Genomic DNA, 17,974 nt, shown 5'->3' with positions numbered 1-17,974 from the left:
GACTTCTTTCATAGAAATGTGAGAAAGATCTTGTATTTGAAGGGAAAAACTGTCACAACAGAAAGCTACGCTGTGTTAGTGAGAAAAGACGTTTCTGCATCACTGATATTCACTATGGCCTGGTTGGCCCCCAGTCAACCACCCCACTTCCTCTCCTCTTCTCCCTGATCTCTCCCATTGCTCCCACTGCTGGACACTTTACAGCTAGCCATAAACACTAAGCAGAGAGCCTGTCATTGTGCCCAACAGTGCAGCAGCAGCCGTCTCTGGGGGTCATCTAATTAATGCAGGGGATTATTACTGGGTCCCTGGGCTGAGGCTGTGCCCCGCTGTCTCTGAATAGGGTTATTATGGGAGGTAATGAACAGGGTGAGCAATGAGTTTTGGGCAGACTTGGCAAGGGGCATCCTCAAATGTCAAAGCCACAAGGTAATTATCACTTTGTCTGAAGCACTGGGGATGCACTTTATCTGTGTTTGTGTAACTAGTATTGTGGAAACCACATCGATGGAGTCATGTATGGATTAATCTTGAAGGTTTAAAGGGTAACTGCTGGCACTGTCTCTGGTCCATAGTGGCTGCTGTGGGTTCAGCAGTCTGTCTACAAATTCTTGAATTTGGGATTAACAAAAAATACATAAAATAGCTATCATCAACACAAGTTAAAAAACACAATTTTCATCATTTTGCCAATGGGTATGGAAGATTTAATATGCCTAAATAACAAAAACAATCAAACAATTATACTGGTGATTGTTTTACATTTTGGCATAGACAATGCATCTCTATTTCTAATGACATACTAATGACAGTACTTTTTGTTTATTATTGGCAGATTTACAATGATCAGCCACAACAATAAAACCAGTTACCGGTTTTAATTTTTAATGTTGGGGCTGATCGGTGTATGCTGCCCTTTGCAATGCAGTACACCGCTTCACTTTGTTCTCTGTGCTGTGACTTGATTTCAATTTGGCATGGAAAACTCTTGTCACATTGAAAAAACAATTCTTTCAGTTATTAAAGACAAAAAGAAAAAAAAATGGAGAAAAAGTCCTTTTAACATGTATTTTTCATTTAATTATGACATAAATACATGAGAAGGAAATGCATATTATGAGTATCGTATTTCACTTGTAGCTTTGTTTGATTTGTTTTAGGCATTTTTCAGTGGAGAAATGTGATTAGAAATAAGATTATGTTATTTAAGTTAGAACCAACTTGTCTACCTTTAACTATCTCAGGATCCGGATCTGACCTGCCCTGGGAAGTTAATAAAAGACTCATGACCTGATCTGTCAGGTAATCGAAAATGTTTCAAGCTGGCCCCTTGGCAGTATACGCGAAAAACTTTAGGGGTGTGTATGTGGCCTCCCAAATGTACATGAGGAGCAGAACTGCACAGTTTACCATATATTGTTTCTTCTAAATTAATGGTATCCATTCCAGCATGCAGCTGCATCATCAGTATAGGCTACATCAGCTGCCTGTTCGCTGTCAACTGTATTTTCTGTATTGCTTCTCACCTTTAAACAATTATACACAAAATAAATTCGACAACACAGTTAAATAGAAAATAATTACCTTAATTCTTTTTAATTCCCTTTGAGGAGTCCTAGGCATTAATTAGGGGAACTGTTTTTCAGTGTATCATTATTGGAAGATTGAATCCAAGAGGTTTGAAAGGGTTTTGCTTGAGTTCAAAGGCCTTACTGTTGTACTGCTGGAGTCTATTATCTGTAAAATCAAAAGACCCTTTAAATGCTTGTCACCCTTCAGTGTGTTAAAATTCTTAATATTTTAATATTTGGGAGTCACATGGGACACAACTCTTGCCCGCCACCACACAGACCTGGTTTCAGTCCCAATGAGTGTTGCTTTCAGCTTTTCAACTCCTTGCGGGTAGATGAAATGAAGCAGACGCTGACTCATTCTGTGCTGGAGGAAGCACAATCCCGTCTATAGTCTCTAAAACAAGAGAGAGTTAGCAGCAATAAGGACTGTAGTGCAGGGGAAGTGGTTATTCCAGAATGAGAGACAAAGGGATAAATGCCATAATGAAACCATTTTTTTCATATATGATATGTTTTGTAGTGTTTGTTGGATTATCTAATTGTTTTTGAACTTCCTATCACACAACACAGTTTTCTGACGCTAGAATTGGTTTGGCTGCATCTGACAAATTATGTATTTTTCCCAAACCAAAACATCAACTGTATGTAATGATTGTGTACGTGTGAGGATGTGCGAATGTAATGCAGCAATTGAACTTTTTTCTCAAGCTTCTTTTTCATTCTTCACACAACTATTTAAATAGCAGCACATTTTCATTTGCAAAACATAAATCCTTGACCATCTGAAAGTTTGCGCCCACATTCTCATTTGTATGATTCATTGCATCAGGAACTTAGAGACACACAAAAGACATTTGATTCTTGGAGAGAGTCCAGGGAGGGAATGTAATGCAGCTAGAAGGATGATGGCAGGATTTTCTCACCCCCCTTAAAGTGATTGCCAGTGTAAAAGTTACTAAAATTGTTGCCTTTAAATTTGGTTGAACAACATGTTATATGAGCTTTTTAATTTCAAGCACTATAACTCTCAAATGTACCATTAGCAGTTTTATGATGAATGCTGTTGATAACCTTGAAGTCTGTGACTTTCCAAATGTAAATCCTTGTCCAATAACATATTCTGCACAAAGGGGACATTTCAATCATTTCAACTGTGATTGAAGGCATGTGATGTGTCTGTGTGTGACCACATATGACATAATTATTGAATATCACTGACTTTAAAATATTGTAAAGCCCTGAAGAATTATCAAAATTTTGGCTCTAATAAATCTTTTCCTACAAGACACAACTGTGTAACGAGATGTGGAATTTATACAAAAATGACTGTGGTAAAACTCAGCTCTAAAATGTTCATTATTAACACATGGTATGCCACCATATGTGCATTGTAAACACAACTGCTTCAAGAAAAGTAATGAAACAGTAGATAGTATGACAGTATGAATCAGCTGTTAATTAGATGGTTTAGAGGCCATTTGGCTATGATGACATGAGATATGTTTTTGAACACATCTGAGTCTTCTTCTAATATTGTAAAGGGTACAGTCTACTCTATATGAAAAGTGCCCTTAGATAACTTTAGTGCTATATAAATAAAAAACTGACTTGACTTCTTTTATTCTGAACGCTTGGCTGGCACCAGCTATTTGACTCCTCAAAGCTATGCGCGGCCCTAGGCACTCCAAGGTCTCTGCTTAAACTGCAGTGCACAATATCAGCATCAGACAGATATAAACACAGCAGTGCCTGGAGAGACGTACAAATTTCCTACCGAGTGCAGTTAACTTATGCTACGCCTCCATAGGGAATCATCCATTTTTATCTTGCATCATATTATCTCCTTTTTTAACAAGCAATGTGGGTTTAGTAAGGAAAAAAAGCTTGTGTATTAGTCTTACTTAGCATCATCCAATTGACATACAGTGCTCTCTGAACCTAAGTGTTTGTCATGACTCATCCATTCGTTCCCAAATGTTTTTCTCTTCTTCCACATTTTCCAGTTTTTCCTGGAAAATCCCCCAAGAGTTGTTAGACCAGCTGGGAGATGTAATCCCTCCAGCACGTCCTGGGTGTACCCTGAGGTCAACCGATCATGCCTGGAACATCTCCAGTCGGACACACCCATGGAGCACTTTTACCAGGAGTCTGAACCACCTCAACTGGCAGCTCTCAGTATAAAGGAGCATTGACAGGAGTCAACTGAAGACACATGTACCCATTCTTTGATTAACTCACCATACAGGCTGCTATGTATGAAGCCCCAGTGTTCAATATTAACTAAATACATTTTTCAACACTGGAAGTCTCACCTTGTTGACAACGTCATTTGACTGACATCATCACAGAATAAGACCCTCTCATGCACTAACCCTTGCTGTGGAAAACCCTCACATTGTGTGTGTTTGAATGTCGAAAAAGTCCTTCAAGCATTGAATTTACACATCACTAGGGTCCCAAAATTGTTTCACAACCATCTGTATATATTTTAAAACCTGTACTTTATTAAAGGACCTCTCAGACTTCACAATGCCAATTCAAGCTGATTGTGATCTGCATTATCCAGGAGGGCATAGAGAGACCACTTTCTATTTGTTCATTCATTCTTTTCACGTGTTCAGATTTAAAAGATGGGGGTGGGCCATAAGGAAGTCGCTCTCTCTCTCCCACAGCCTATATCCTCGGGAAATAGCTGTAATCCATTTGTATAACAGCCAGTAATACCATCCATGTATTGGTATAACAGCCCACTATTCTTCAAATTTTGACAGGTCCCTTACCTCCACCTGCACGTCTCATAATGAGAAAGGAATCACTAAAGATGGGTGACTCTCTTTTTATCTGTGTTCACATTCAACATCTGGGGTTTGGGCCATAGGGAGGTGACTTTTTTTTTCCCCACGGTATCCCATATACACGGGAAATATCTGTATTCCATTTGTATATCAGCTCGCTGCTCGTCAAATTTTGGCAGGTCCCTAACCTCCAAAAGCTCTTCTCATAATGAGAAAGGATTCAAAGGCACGATAATTGACCGCTCTTTTGATCAGTGAGGGCTCCAGCAAAAGATCTCTAAAGTAACATAAAAGCCCTTAAATTTGTGGAGTAGAGACAATTAAGAAAAGAAAAATTAATGCACAGCACAAAGCAACCATTTTTCATGGTCTTAACAAGGTTCATTTTACTTCAGCAGTATTTGTTTTTGATGTAAAATTTCTTGTAAGAATAAGGTACAAAATAGCCTACCAGGATTCGATGAAAACGAGGGGAGACTGAATAGGCAAGGTGAGAAGCCCTAACTTTAACCAACTATTCCAACTTTTAATTAAAGCGTTTATTGCTTATAGAAATTTAAGTTTGTGCGGAGATCCACACTCCTCCTCAAAGGAATTTATCCCTGTGTCCCCATAAGTAAGGAATTTTCTTTTCTCTCAATCAATTTTTATTTTATTCTTAAAATAGATTGCACTTTTTTTTTCTACGATTTCTTTCTTTTAGCAATCACTAAGGAGCTGGAAGATATCTACTCCACACATTCAGAATACAGTACGCATTCCTCTCTGTTTTTTTTTTTTAAATTGCAACTTCAAGAATATTTACGATATTAATTCATATTGTAAAAACTACTTGCAGATTTAATAGAAGCCATGGAACACAATTTCAAAGTATAAATCCTGTAGGAGCCATCTGAGATGAGAATGAACGCAGTCACAGAGCGTAGCGTGTCCATCTCTCAGCAGTTCCCTTTCTGATAAAGGACCAGATTCAGGTCAGGGAGCAGACACATCCCCCAGTAACATGGGGTCGAAAGGTTGGCGAGAGAGCCTGTTAGCAGCCTACTTGAATTGGGCAAGCTGATAAAACATTAAACGATCAGTTTTATAATATGGGTTTAGCTTGCATATAGCCTGCTTGCCGCTTACAGGATTTGAATAAATCTACTTCCTGTTGTCTACAGCGTATGAGAGAGGGTACGTGGGAGTCTCTCCTAGCGACGTTTAACATATAAGTTAGGTAGGCAACACCATCCGAGGCAGGGGGGTAGTAATAGCGTCTCAATTGGGTACAATTGGTCTACGTTTTAATGTACGCTATATGATACTAATGTGCTGAGGTATTGAAATATGATAGTAATAAAAAGTCTGCTTTAATACGAATAATAACTTACTATCATCATCAGGTTACCCTATTAGAATGTTTGTCCTTTATTTCTGTACTCTTTCAGCTATATAGATTCTCAATGGTCAGTGAGCCCCTTAAAACAGCTGCATTTAATTAGATCCATCGGATGGGCGCAAGGAGAATGGTCAGAGGTATGTATATGTAGTCTAGCAACCTTTTTAACATTTCCACTTTATTAACAACATATAAAAATATACATATCTTTTACATCCTATCTTTGGTAGCCTAAATCATCATGGGTGTAAATTAAAGTAAAAACTAAAGATATAATTAATATGCACACATAAACGCACAAATACAGAGGTTTAGCTTGACAATTTCTCTCACTCTTTTTCAACACAGAGGCGGTACAAAGGAGAGAACAGATTCAACTGTGTCAACATGGAATGCAGCTCAGGCAACGACATCCCCCTGAACTCCAGAGAAGTGAAAGAGCCCGCTCCTACCATTGGCAGCAGCAGAATCTAGTCAAAGCACTCCTGAAAATTAGCCAGACCTTTTTCTTTCACAATTTCGGTGGTATGTGAGAAGTTGCTTTAAAGTAAGGTGATACATTTTAACATGGATGAAGAAGTAGAGTTAGGGTCTTTTTTTGATCTTTGTCAGTCCGATGTAGTTCCGATTGAATTAGAGAGAGCCGCAGAAGAACTGAGCCAAATTCCACTGGCTTTTCGGGTAGAATTCTTCAAAAAAGCATTCGCAGGTGAAAATTCCTATGACTTGATCCTTTTGCAGAAATCCAGAGAATCTGTTATGTTGAAAACTATTTCCATGCTATACAAGATGCTCTCCTACATGTAAATTGAACCCCAGTGTCCAACTGCTCGCAGCAAAATGAATCTGACGCTCAACCCTCCACCGCAGTTAGTGTGTTATCACCCCCTTCTTCTCACTCAATGCAAATTGAAATCAATACTGAACCTCACTCTCTTCATTCACCTCAAAATGATATACATTTATACAAAGCAGATCCCTCACTTTATTTGACTCAAGCAACATGGACAGCCTTCACGATCTGGCCGAGCAATCTCAAAGGCCAGACACAATGATGGGATACAACTGGAGTTGATAGGAAAAACGTGTTAATTCACGTTTCTGTCACCGTCATTGAGAGTGACACTGTCCTGTCAGCTTTTCAAGCCTTACTCTACCCGGTTAGTACATTCAAACGTCAATTATGACGGACACTAGCCTAGAATTTGTTGTGCGGTTCGTATGGAATCCCACAAGTGGTGGTAAATGGATGCAGGAGAAAAAAATATAGCCAACGAAATCTTAGTTAAAAAATCTGGCATTTGTATATGCTCTGCTTTGCCATCAGTTTAGTTAATCTAATCAATTCTGTACCGAAAGCCAGGCTGCACAACTGGGGAGAGAGTTTCAATGTCTCACTGATTTGAACAATCAGATAGCTGTAACCTTTAGCGACATCAACAAATTTGAAAAGGTTCTGAAACGTAAAATTGTGTTGTTTTACAGAGGCCCAGACAATCGACCCCTTTTCTCAATTTGAAACAAACTTCTCCAAACCTTCTAACACTCTTGTTTCGTTTTTTTATCCAAAACCTTGCAACTTGTGAAAAAAATGCCTGAAAAAAAAAAAAAAAAAAAAAAAAAAAAAAGTACTACGTTGCTATGACTAAAAGTCACAAACAAGCATGTGTGTGTGTCGCCAAAATATAAAATCTGTGGGGAGAAATTACCTCCCGGCTCTGACGTATTGGTTAGTGATCATCAGTGCTACATTCGACCTCCTCCCGCAACCACAGAGCACACTGAGAAATTTTTTTTTCCACAATTATGAAGCGTTGGTTGATCATTCCGGCGTGCATTTCCACCTTCTGGTGTGTACAAAAATGCTGAAAGGCTTAGAGTGGGGGGCTTATGGTTTGGATTGCGTCAAAGACTTTCTCCGGTATTTCAGGGGAAAGTCGGGTTTAAAACCCTCTCATCATGCAAGGAAGCAAAATCATCTTTCTCAAAGACTCTGATTACAGGTTAAAATACATAGACTCCCTGTCTTTCCTCGCTATGCATCTTAGCGCTATGCCTAAGAAAAGAGGGTTTTTATAAAAATACATTCACACCTTTCTGAGAGGGAAGCAGGAAGCCTCGGGATACCTGCCAGAGGCAACGGATCGGGAAAGCAGGGAAAATTACATCGGGGACTATGAAGTCAATCAGAGCATTCTATTAGATGGTGGCAAAATCAAGGTGAACCCTGCTAAAAGTGCCTGAACTGTGTCTCAACAGCTTTTGGGGAAGTTTTGCGCAAAGAAGTAATCTGTCTCAGACCATCCTCGTCAGCGAACCAGAAGAAGTTTTCCACTTCATGTTTTCAGGAAAATATAATGTCAAGTACTTTACCTTACTTAACGACAGAACCGCTATGGTTGAATGGGATTACAACAAACGTTGTGTCGTGCCCCCCTGTAAGATAAATAACGTTTTTATAGCCACATTCACCACCGCATACACACATTTAACGCTGTTCAGTTATCTGGAACGGTTGCAAGAGAATGTTCTTTATACCGATACTGATACCTTGATATATGTGCCCCTCAACACAACATCACAAGTGATAAAAAGGATTTTCTGTTGAAAAACTCAACATTTTTGAAAAGGTTTAGAGTGGTGTACGACAAAAGACGTTTCTTCACAGACAGCAAAACTCTGCCTTTTGGCTATTAGGATATACTAAAAGAAAATATTAAACCTTGATGCTATGGAGAAGACTAATTTTGACCCTGGACTCTGCGTGCCTTTTTCATGTCTGATTGTGTGACCCAACGGTTGTGGGAAAAACCTATTTTGTAAAAAGTGTACTGGAAAACTGTGAACATGTGATTTATTTAAACTTCAATTCAACCTATGTATGCTGAACTGCAAAAGATGAATAAAAAGATTAAATTTGTCAAAGGACTAAAAAATTCATTTGAAGATGAAAATCTGTTTCCTCCTGATGCAGGTAGACCCTGAGAGGCAGGAAAGCTGAGATTCCTCAAATCCGTTGTCCATATTGTCTAAGTCGGAGGCACTGCTGGGTGAGTCGCGCTGATCCAGAGATGGATCTGACGAAAGCTCTGGGTCTGAGCCGGATGAACCGCTGTTTGAGTTGCGCGGACCTTGACAGCGTGATCCAGAGATGGTTCTGATGATGGGCTCCAATTCATCCGGTTTATAGAGGAGCGCTTGAGGATGAAGCCCTCGGGTCCCCGGAGCCTATTCTCCAGAAGGTTGTTAGACGTCTTTTATGGTAGAGCCACTTGCTGGGTTACATCTTTTATTCCCCCTGATTCTCGATGATTGGCTGCGTCAGGATCTCTCCATCGGTCGACGGTTGGTTGTGTCGGACTGTCCCCAGAAGTTTCTCCTTATATAAGATTTACTCCAAGACAAAGTCCTTTCGTGACTTCCTTTTCCCAGGATATCTGGAGGGTGGCACAAAAGAACCAGCGACCAGAGGGTGAAATTTTCGACCGCTATACAGCGCTTAAAACAATTTTTCTCTGAGCGAGCTTGACATTGACAGCCCGTATGGTTCTAAAGACCATTCTAAAGACCACACTGAGATGTGTAGTGTCACACACATTGCATTTCAGATTTGTCAAACCCTATAGATACTCTAAATTAAAATAATTGAGGTATTTTCTGTATTGGTTTGTGTATTGTCTGGTTGCATGTGTTTTAAATGGTAGAAAATGGGACAGTGGTGAATCCTGTTGATGCACTCCAAGAAGAGTGATCTGCCATTTTCCATTGCACAATAACCTCTAACATCTATTGCTTGCTCTAAAAAAGCCACACTTTTTCCCTATCTCTTACTATATTTCCTTTTATAGCAGAAGATCGTGTCCTGCCTAGAAAAATGTGAGGGCAACTCGACTCTGATCTTATGAGAATCTAATTTTGCTTACTTATATTTTAGTATTACAGGAAATTAAAGTCATATCTTGATGCAGTGTAAGCCACTTGGCTAAACTCTCCATTCGAGAATGTATAGTAAAAGTGCAGTTGATGCTTACTTTAGTTGCTGGGGAACTAAAGTAAGTGCACTGTATAGCAGAATGTGAGTGTGTGTTCCTTTGTGTCAGGAAACCCCAAGCCTATTGGCCTGCTGGAAGGGAGTGGATCGCATAAAATGTGTTGAGATGAGATGACACATTATGTAAATGCTGTCCCCTATTTCACTTGTTGGATTGCCATACAGAACAGATGTGAGTAATGTTAATAACATCTGCAGATGCTAGGTGCTGGATTGCTGACAAGACGGAGTGACACATTCAAGACTTCATATTTACCAAAGAGAAATTAGTTTCTTTCTCCTCCATTGGCAGTGTATCTACCAATAGTTCCTGTGTTTTCCAGGCTATCCAGAGTTGTAATCAGAATTAACAGACATTACAGGGTGGGTGTGCGTTATATGTATTGTAGCTTTAGTAATGTAGTTCTATTGTGTGTACACCTAGCTGAAGTGTTGTACACACAATAATAACTTTAAAATAAAAGGAATATGAATAACCTGAACAACATGAACATCAGATTTGACACTATGTGTACCCCATACAGCCCATAAACATACCTCTACAGCATACCTGCCTGTCCTGTGTGACTCTGCTCTGTGATTCTGCAACACCCTGGATTAAACTGAGTGACACTTTTTTGAGCATTCAGGTCAGTTATTTTTTTACTTTTATTTTAATTACATCATTATTTTCTACAATAAATCTTGGCAGAAATTATTGGCACCCCTGAATTTTAAGTACAGACTTTTGAATATCTTCAGAAATAAGTGCAAATTAAATAAGCTGGTATAATCAAAATATTTAATAAAATGTCCAAGGTTGCTGAACAACAACAACAAAGCAAAATGCTCTCATATAGTAAAACAGAAAATACAGGCATAAAAGGTATGCTTAACATAATTATTGGCACCCTGTTGATGAATTTAAATTAGTTACTCAAAACAAAAATAAAAACAAACAAGACTCACCTGTACTTAATTTTCAGTGTTCACATGTCCTAAATTAACCAATGAATGATGGGTTTATTGCATAAAAAGGAGCTGATTGTTTCCAGTTTTTTTTCACAATGGTAAAGACAATAGAGCTGTCAGAGCATTAGAAATGCTATCATCAAAAAAAACAATTTCAAAAGCTACAAGGCAATCAAAAAAAATCTTGAAATCCCTCTTTCAACAGTTCGTAATGTTATCAGGAAGTTTCACAGTCACAAAACTGTTAAGACGATTCCAGGACATGGTGGAAAAAACACAACGCAAGACATCTAAAGAGCTTAAGGTCGACCTTGAGCATCTGGAGTGGTTGCTTCCGCCTGTTTCAGACACCGCACACTAAACCAAGTAGGGCTCCATGGGTGAAGGCCAATGAGACACCACTATTGTAAGAAAGGCACAATAAGGTAAGACTAATGTTTGTAAAAAACTTTCATAGATAAGCCACAGTCTTTCTGGGATAATGTTCTATAAACAGGTAAAGCCAAAGTAGAGCTCTTTAGGAATGCAGTGTATCAGTTTGTTTATATGCAATGAAATGAAACCCATAAGGAAAAGAACATCCTATCTACAGTAAAACATAGCTTAAGTTTTATCATGCTGTGGGGCTGCTTTGCTGCCTCTGGTGCTGGAGGCACTGACTGTATCAAAGAAATGATGAAATCAGAAGATTACCGAGGCATCTTAGAGCGAATGTGTTACAGAAAACTAGGTTTGAGGCGAATGTCTTGGGCCTTTCAGCAGGACAACAACCCAAAGCACACATCCAGCAGCACAAAAGAACGGTTGAAAATGAAAAGATGGACTGTTAAGAGAAATAAAAAATAAAAAAAACCCTGGAGAAAACTAAAATCTGCCATTGTAAAAAGAACTAGAAAACATAGCAATGGAAGAATGGCAGAAACTACTAGCAGACATACAAGAACAATAATGGTGTCTGGGGAACATTTTGTGTTTATATTATTTCATTATTATGCAAGTTTTGTTTTTTTATTTTCTTTTGTCCAGTAACCTTGGACATTTTATCAATATATTTTGAATATAAAAAATTGGTTAATTTGCATTAATTTCTGAAAATATGCTAAATTCTGTAATTCAGGGGTGCCAGTAATTTCAACCAGGACTGTATATGTGCATAGCCACTACTATAAGGATATGGTCTGGTTGTTTAAAACACTTGGATAAATTAGGAAAGAATCTTTGTCAAAAAAAAAAAAAAACAGAGCAAAAGACCATTGAAATGAAAACACATTAACTCACGGCCCTGTTTCAGAAAGCAGGTTTAATGAAAAATCAGAGTTAGTTGACTCAGAGTTTAAGTAAACTCTGGGTTTTAAGTTTAGCAAAGCCAGTTCAGTTTAACTCTGGGTCAGTTACAATGGCAAAATACTCCGTGAAGCTAATCTGGTTATCTTTACAAATGTAACCTCTTTTATGATCAATTAGTTATCAGTGTAAGGACAGGCAGCTATCTCTTATATTCAAATATTACACATCGTGCCTTCATCCCCAGCTCAGAATAAAATTGTTTGCCTTTATAACACTGCCACTCTGTGTACATTAGGATGACTGTCAAGTTGTCAGTTCCCCTGCACTATAAACGTTTACCGTGCTGTATTCCCCGTTAATTTAAAAAATCAGCGTGAAGCTGTAGACATATTTACATTGATCTGTAAATAATCATTTCACAGTGACATTCCTAAAATAGTTATATTGCTCAGTGAGGATGACTGTGGTGAAGCTAAAAGACTAACATTTAAAAACTGGACTAAATGTAGTTTAAAGTGAGTTTTTGAATCTAGGCTGCATTTAGGCTGAACTTGTTTTAACAGCATTTCATTTACTTTATTTAAATTTACTACATGTTGAAAGAGTCATTAAATGCTGTTGAGCAAGATTTTTAAAACTAAAATAGACATCTAAAAAAAATACTCTCAGTTTTACCCAGATGCTTTTAGAACTGCAAATCCCCAGAAGAATTAGGGTGTTACTGGGTCAGACTATGAGGTCATAATCATAGATCTATAAACTTTTGTCTTATCTATTTGATCTATATATCTCAGAAGGTTACAGTTTAATAATTACATTTAAATTTTTAATCCAAAGACCAGTGGGATTTTAGCACTTTATCATCCATTAAGGAAATTAAAGTCTGCTAAATAGTTTGGTCTAGTGGACAATGCTGAATGAAAGGTAACATTGTCAACTTATTGACTATTTTCTCCAACTCTGGCTCTTTCACTGCTGCTGTGTTTTGTTATATACATATGTTCATCACCACAAATAATCTCTCTTTAAAAAGAAAGCTCAGTTTTTTAATCGCAGTGCCGGAGCTCCATTGATGATGGCTTTTTTCACTCACCATGCACTCACTTAACTCAGAGTAAACATGCTCAGACCTAACTCTGATTGGCTCTTCTGGAACCCAAAACTCTGAGTTTTTCATCTCAGGTTTAATTTCGGAGTTACCTAGTCTCTGAAACAGGCCCCTTGTCATTATGAGAGCTGGACATGATGTTTAGCTTCACCTAAACATCCTGTACATTAAATTTGGCATTGCTTATACCTTTGTAACAATGTTGATCTTTTCCCTCTTAATTAACATAGGTTTACATCAAATCTTATTCTATGACATAAAATACATCAGTAAATACCCCACTCATGATTTTTTTAAGCTTTTACGAGTCTTAAAAAAAGCGGTTGCTAACAAGTGGCTAAATGAGACTAAAAGGTTGTCAGGGACATTAAACGTCATCATACTGAACATGAAAACCAATCTTCTCTCCAGTCCACCTTTACAGCCTTGTTGTGTATATACTCGCGCTATTGCAAACTATTACTAACTTTCTAAGATGAAAGGCTTCGGTAGAATAGGTAAGCATGCTAAATCAAATAAGAAGTTGAAAGCTTAGTGGTTGTGACACTAAAGTCATGCAACTGTGATGCACTTCATGTATAGCCTAACATTACCTTTTTACTTCTGGTAATTGTATTCAGGCTTCACAAATCTTAAAAGTGGTGTTCACTTGTGATGATTTTCCTGCTGAAAAAGTATCATAAACTTTTTTTTTGTCACAGAGGTTATTTTCTGCAATAATCCAAAAGCCAATGGAAAAATCCCATTGGGTTTTTTCACCACGGTGATGCTAATTTCCAGGTTGGCCTGTGACTCGAACCATTTATTCAATAATGTTATTTTTCTAAAGGAAAGAACAATTAATATCACAATACACTCATTAAAAAGAACATTTATGCACAAATGTTTAGTGATTTTAGCAAAAACTAATTTACAATATTTAATAAATAAATAAAATGAGAAATACACATATGTAATAGTGTTTGATGTTTTTACATCAAATTTTTTATACCAAAAACAATGCAAAATAATGGTATTCAAGAAATGATAAGGTTTAGTGTAATCACAGTGAATATTTTAAGTGATATACGTGCACACATACCAATCAGGTCAAAAATTGTTAAATTTGGCTGAAATATAAAAGCCAGAAGTAGTACTAAATGAAGAGACATTTGGGAGCTGAAAGAGCTCTTATTGCAGAGCTGAGACAAATGATCTGTCGTACTAAGAACTAGAATTCCCATCGCTACTGCATGTTAATATAAAGTGCATGTGCAAACAGTTAGTCATGGAAGAGAAATTAATCTACCAGTCAGTGAAGTCTGCAATATATGTACATTTGTTCAAGTAGCCCTGTGGCAATTATAAGTTCAATCGTGAAGTACTGGTAGCTGAATATCACAATGTAGAGGGACAGTACTTATATTCAACTACACTTCATTCATCTAATAGCTGACAAGTTACTTTATGGAACATTGTTTCACACTGTGAAATATACAATGCGCTTATGACACTTCATGTTGTCTTGGAGTGCTCTATTAACTAAGCAACTACACACGATTTCAGGTTGAGACCTGATCCAATATAGAGGGAACCTTCTCAACCTCTGTACAGCTCCCTTTTGGTGATACCTAATATGTCAAGAGGGTCACAGGAGACTTCTGAGACTCATCTCCTTTTAGCTCTTATTTGGTCTCAACCAACCCCTGATAAATAAATCTGTATTTTTAACTTGTTAATTTTGTGGAACAGAGAATAGGTTTTAGGAGTTTAATCAATGTCCTAAATATAGTATATTCTTTTAAGGTATTTGTTACAAGTCTGTTTAGCATAAGGGAAAAATTATCTGCTGTAAATGTAGAAATAATTCTCCATCAGATAGAAGTATAGTGTTGATAGAACACATGATGACAGCTGGAAGAGATATACAGTATAACATCACTGCTGATAGAAAAACGTTACGTCTGGGGATAGAAAGGTTACTTTAAAAGATGGAACCAAAGAAATATCAACCAGAAATATCAACAGAAATATTGTCACTGCAGGTTTAATATCACCACGGCCACTGCAAGGTATCTCACTTTGACTTTAAAAATCTGAATTATCCAAATCTTTATCTGTGTCTGGAGAAAAATCACTTTTACAGACAGAAGTTGTCTGGAATCACCCACTACCTATCTAACAAGTCTACTGAACATTTTTATTTCATTCTTTCAGTCCACATGCTAAGACTTTTTGTTTAGACAAAAAATCCACAAAGATTAAACCAAAAAAAAAAACTATTTGGGAACTGGGAATTAATGGCTGCCTGTTTTCCTAAAACCTTGAAGTCAGCATTATGTCCTCAATGAATTAATTTTTGCTATTTAGGAACTTACATGGGTACTACTCAAACAACTACTTTAGCAGACAAGTTAACCGCTAGTATGTTGGCAAGCTGAAATGAATTGATTTCACCGCAAATTTTTTCTTTCAAATGCTGTTGTGACTGTATCTTAATTCAACTCGCTCTGCCAGTATCTAAGTTTGGGTCCTCTTCACTGTTGCCAATGTCCTGAACTATTACACTCTATTTCCATCACAAAAACTTGCAGTATTAAAGTCCAGTGGAGATGAACTTCAGCTGCTGTTTTTTACAGCTAACTTTCATTCCTAGTGAGTGCTTGTTACTCAGATGAAAGATTTTGCCTGGAGTATCAATGATGCATACAAACCCTTCTTACCACACTGCTTCTCTATTAAACAAACAGTATAATACCAGCCGCTTCTTTGAGCACTTCACTGTCAGTGTAGCTACAACCAAGACTATCTGCCAACTGTGTATGATTCCAGTCAATAGAGATGAGCATGATAAAGATCTGTCAACATCTGCAATCTAGATTCACTTGTGTTTCAAGCATCCCACTGTGGCATATACCCAAGCCCCTGAAACACAACATCCTTTCACCGCTACATCACACCACTATAAGGGCTTCTTTCTATCGCCCAACACACCTAAAGCAGTATTTCCACCAAACCACCCCACTGCAAGTCACACTCACTGTGGAAGACCTAATTTTCCTTGATGTGGTTCCTCATTCACTAGTTTCCATGAGCTATATTTGTCCTCTATAGGGTCATTCATTATCATTTACACAATTCCTGCAAAAATGCGCCCTTGCTTTAAAAAAGGTGACAGCAAAGATTATAGAAAAAGGGGAACCCTTGCTGTGCAGTACGCTTAAGTAATTTGGACAAGGCAGTTTTATTGTACATATGCATATCTGTGTCTCCTTGGTCAGTGGAAAGAACTGTGAGAAGTTTAAAGGTTTCACGAAACCTACTTTCTATCAAATTGGTAGTCCCATAAAAAATGTTGACTGAGGCCTGAGGACTATCCAGAGTAACCAAGACAACAGGCCTCATGCAAGAAACAGACCATTGAACAGATTTGTTCTTAAATAGTACATGTTTACAAGTTTCTTTTAAGGATGAACCAAATCATCGAGTGGTCCACGACTGTTGTATAAGTCATGGAGATAGAGCCTGCCTGTCTGACTTAAAGGACAGGTTTACATTTTTTCAAGTGTGTCTTAAAAAAACAGTTAGGTGCCCATATTAATATTGAAACAATTTTTGCTTCCTGCAAGCATCACTTTTTGGTATAATATTCTCTCTTTTTGTTTCCCTGAAAAGTTTCACCTTGTTAAGATTCAGACAAGGCTATATAAAAGAAGGAAATGTACTAACAGAACTACCTTTGAACATAACCACATGATTTGCCAGACTCGGATGACTGAAGCTTTATATTAAAGATTCCCTGTGGAGTTTCTGACCTCTAGTATTGCTATGGAGCTGCTTTTCTATGAGTTGACCCCAGTTTGGTGTATCTTATGTATTCGCTCAAGGATGAACATGCACGCACGCATACGCATGAGTGATGCGTTACACCGCTGTTATATTTTCCCACTGACCGACGGGTGGCATTAATGCACCAAGATACAGTATGCTAAAATAAGCTAGCAGGGAAAGGGAAGATGAAGACTTCTAGCAAATAAACATGAATGTAAACAATGCAGACCAGTATGAGTATGACCAGAAGCCACCTTTTGTGCTTGAGGTGAACTGACACTTTTATGTGCAGGGAGCTGACTCCTCGTGCATCAGAACAGAAACGGTCACTGACTGTTCTGGGCACAAAGATAGATCTAGGGACTCAGTCGCATTCTCAGCTGCATGCTGTAAGCTTCATAAAGATGTTGCAACTGTTTAAGTAGGAGAAATGTACTTTGTGTGAGGATTTAGTCTCTCTATCTTCGATTCCTCATGCGAGTCTCTTTGGGATGCAATGAAGAACCTGTAGGAGGTTGAAGCGGCAAGAGCTCCAGCAGAAGCACTTAAACATACAACATAAGAGCATTTGATGTTTAATGAACCTTCCAGACAGCCCTTTCTGATCACTCTGGACATTAGTGTAAGATCACAATGTAGCACCAGAAGCTTGACTCTCACAATCAACAAACTCTGACAAGTTTAAGGCAGACTTGATGTCAGAGTTTAGTCATGTCTACCTGCGTGAACATATTCAGGTGATTAAAAAGCCTCCTGTGAATTAAGTGGTCAGTTTTCATTTTAGCGCAATAGAACATGCAGTAATGTATAATTTGTTATCAAGCTTTTTGAACATGTTCTTTGTCTTGTGAAGCTGCAGACTGAAATGCAGATATACAAGCTCTGAGATGTAATCGTGAAAAAAATTCAAAATGACACCAATTTACCCTAGGGGGGGTTCTGCAATTACTGGTCAAAAAGGGGGCTCCATCATCAGTGGGGCACAAATTGTTTACTCTCACAATCAAAAAACTCTGA

At 38.0% G+C, this 17,974-nt stretch overlaps 1 long non-coding RNA gene across 1 annotated transcript in view; it reads left to right on the top strand.

Moving 5' to 3' along the window:
• LOC120789596 overlaps nt 1-7,266 on the top strand; it is a 28,093-nt gene extending 20,827 nt beyond the window's left edge. The window contains exons 2-3 of the long non-coding RNA XR_005707422.1: nt 3,578-5,887; nt 6,099-7,266. This is a non-coding gene — a long non-coding RNA (uncharacterized LOC120789596). The remainder of the gene's footprint in view (nt 1-3,577; nt 5,888-6,098) is intronic.
• The last annotated feature ends 10,708 nt before the right edge of the window (nt 7,267-17,974 follow it).

The sequence above is a fragment of the Xiphias gladius genome, chromosome 5 (assembly GCF_016859285.1).
Source record: "Xiphias gladius isolate SHS-SW01 ecotype Sanya breed wild chromosome 5, ASM1685928v1, whole genome shotgun sequence".
Taxonomy (NCBI): domain Eukaryota; kingdom Metazoa; phylum Chordata; class Actinopteri; order Istiophoriformes; family Xiphiidae; genus Xiphias; species Xiphias gladius.
Note: the sequence above shows the minus strand (reverse complement) of the source record. Positions and strands in the feature narration are given on the sequence as shown.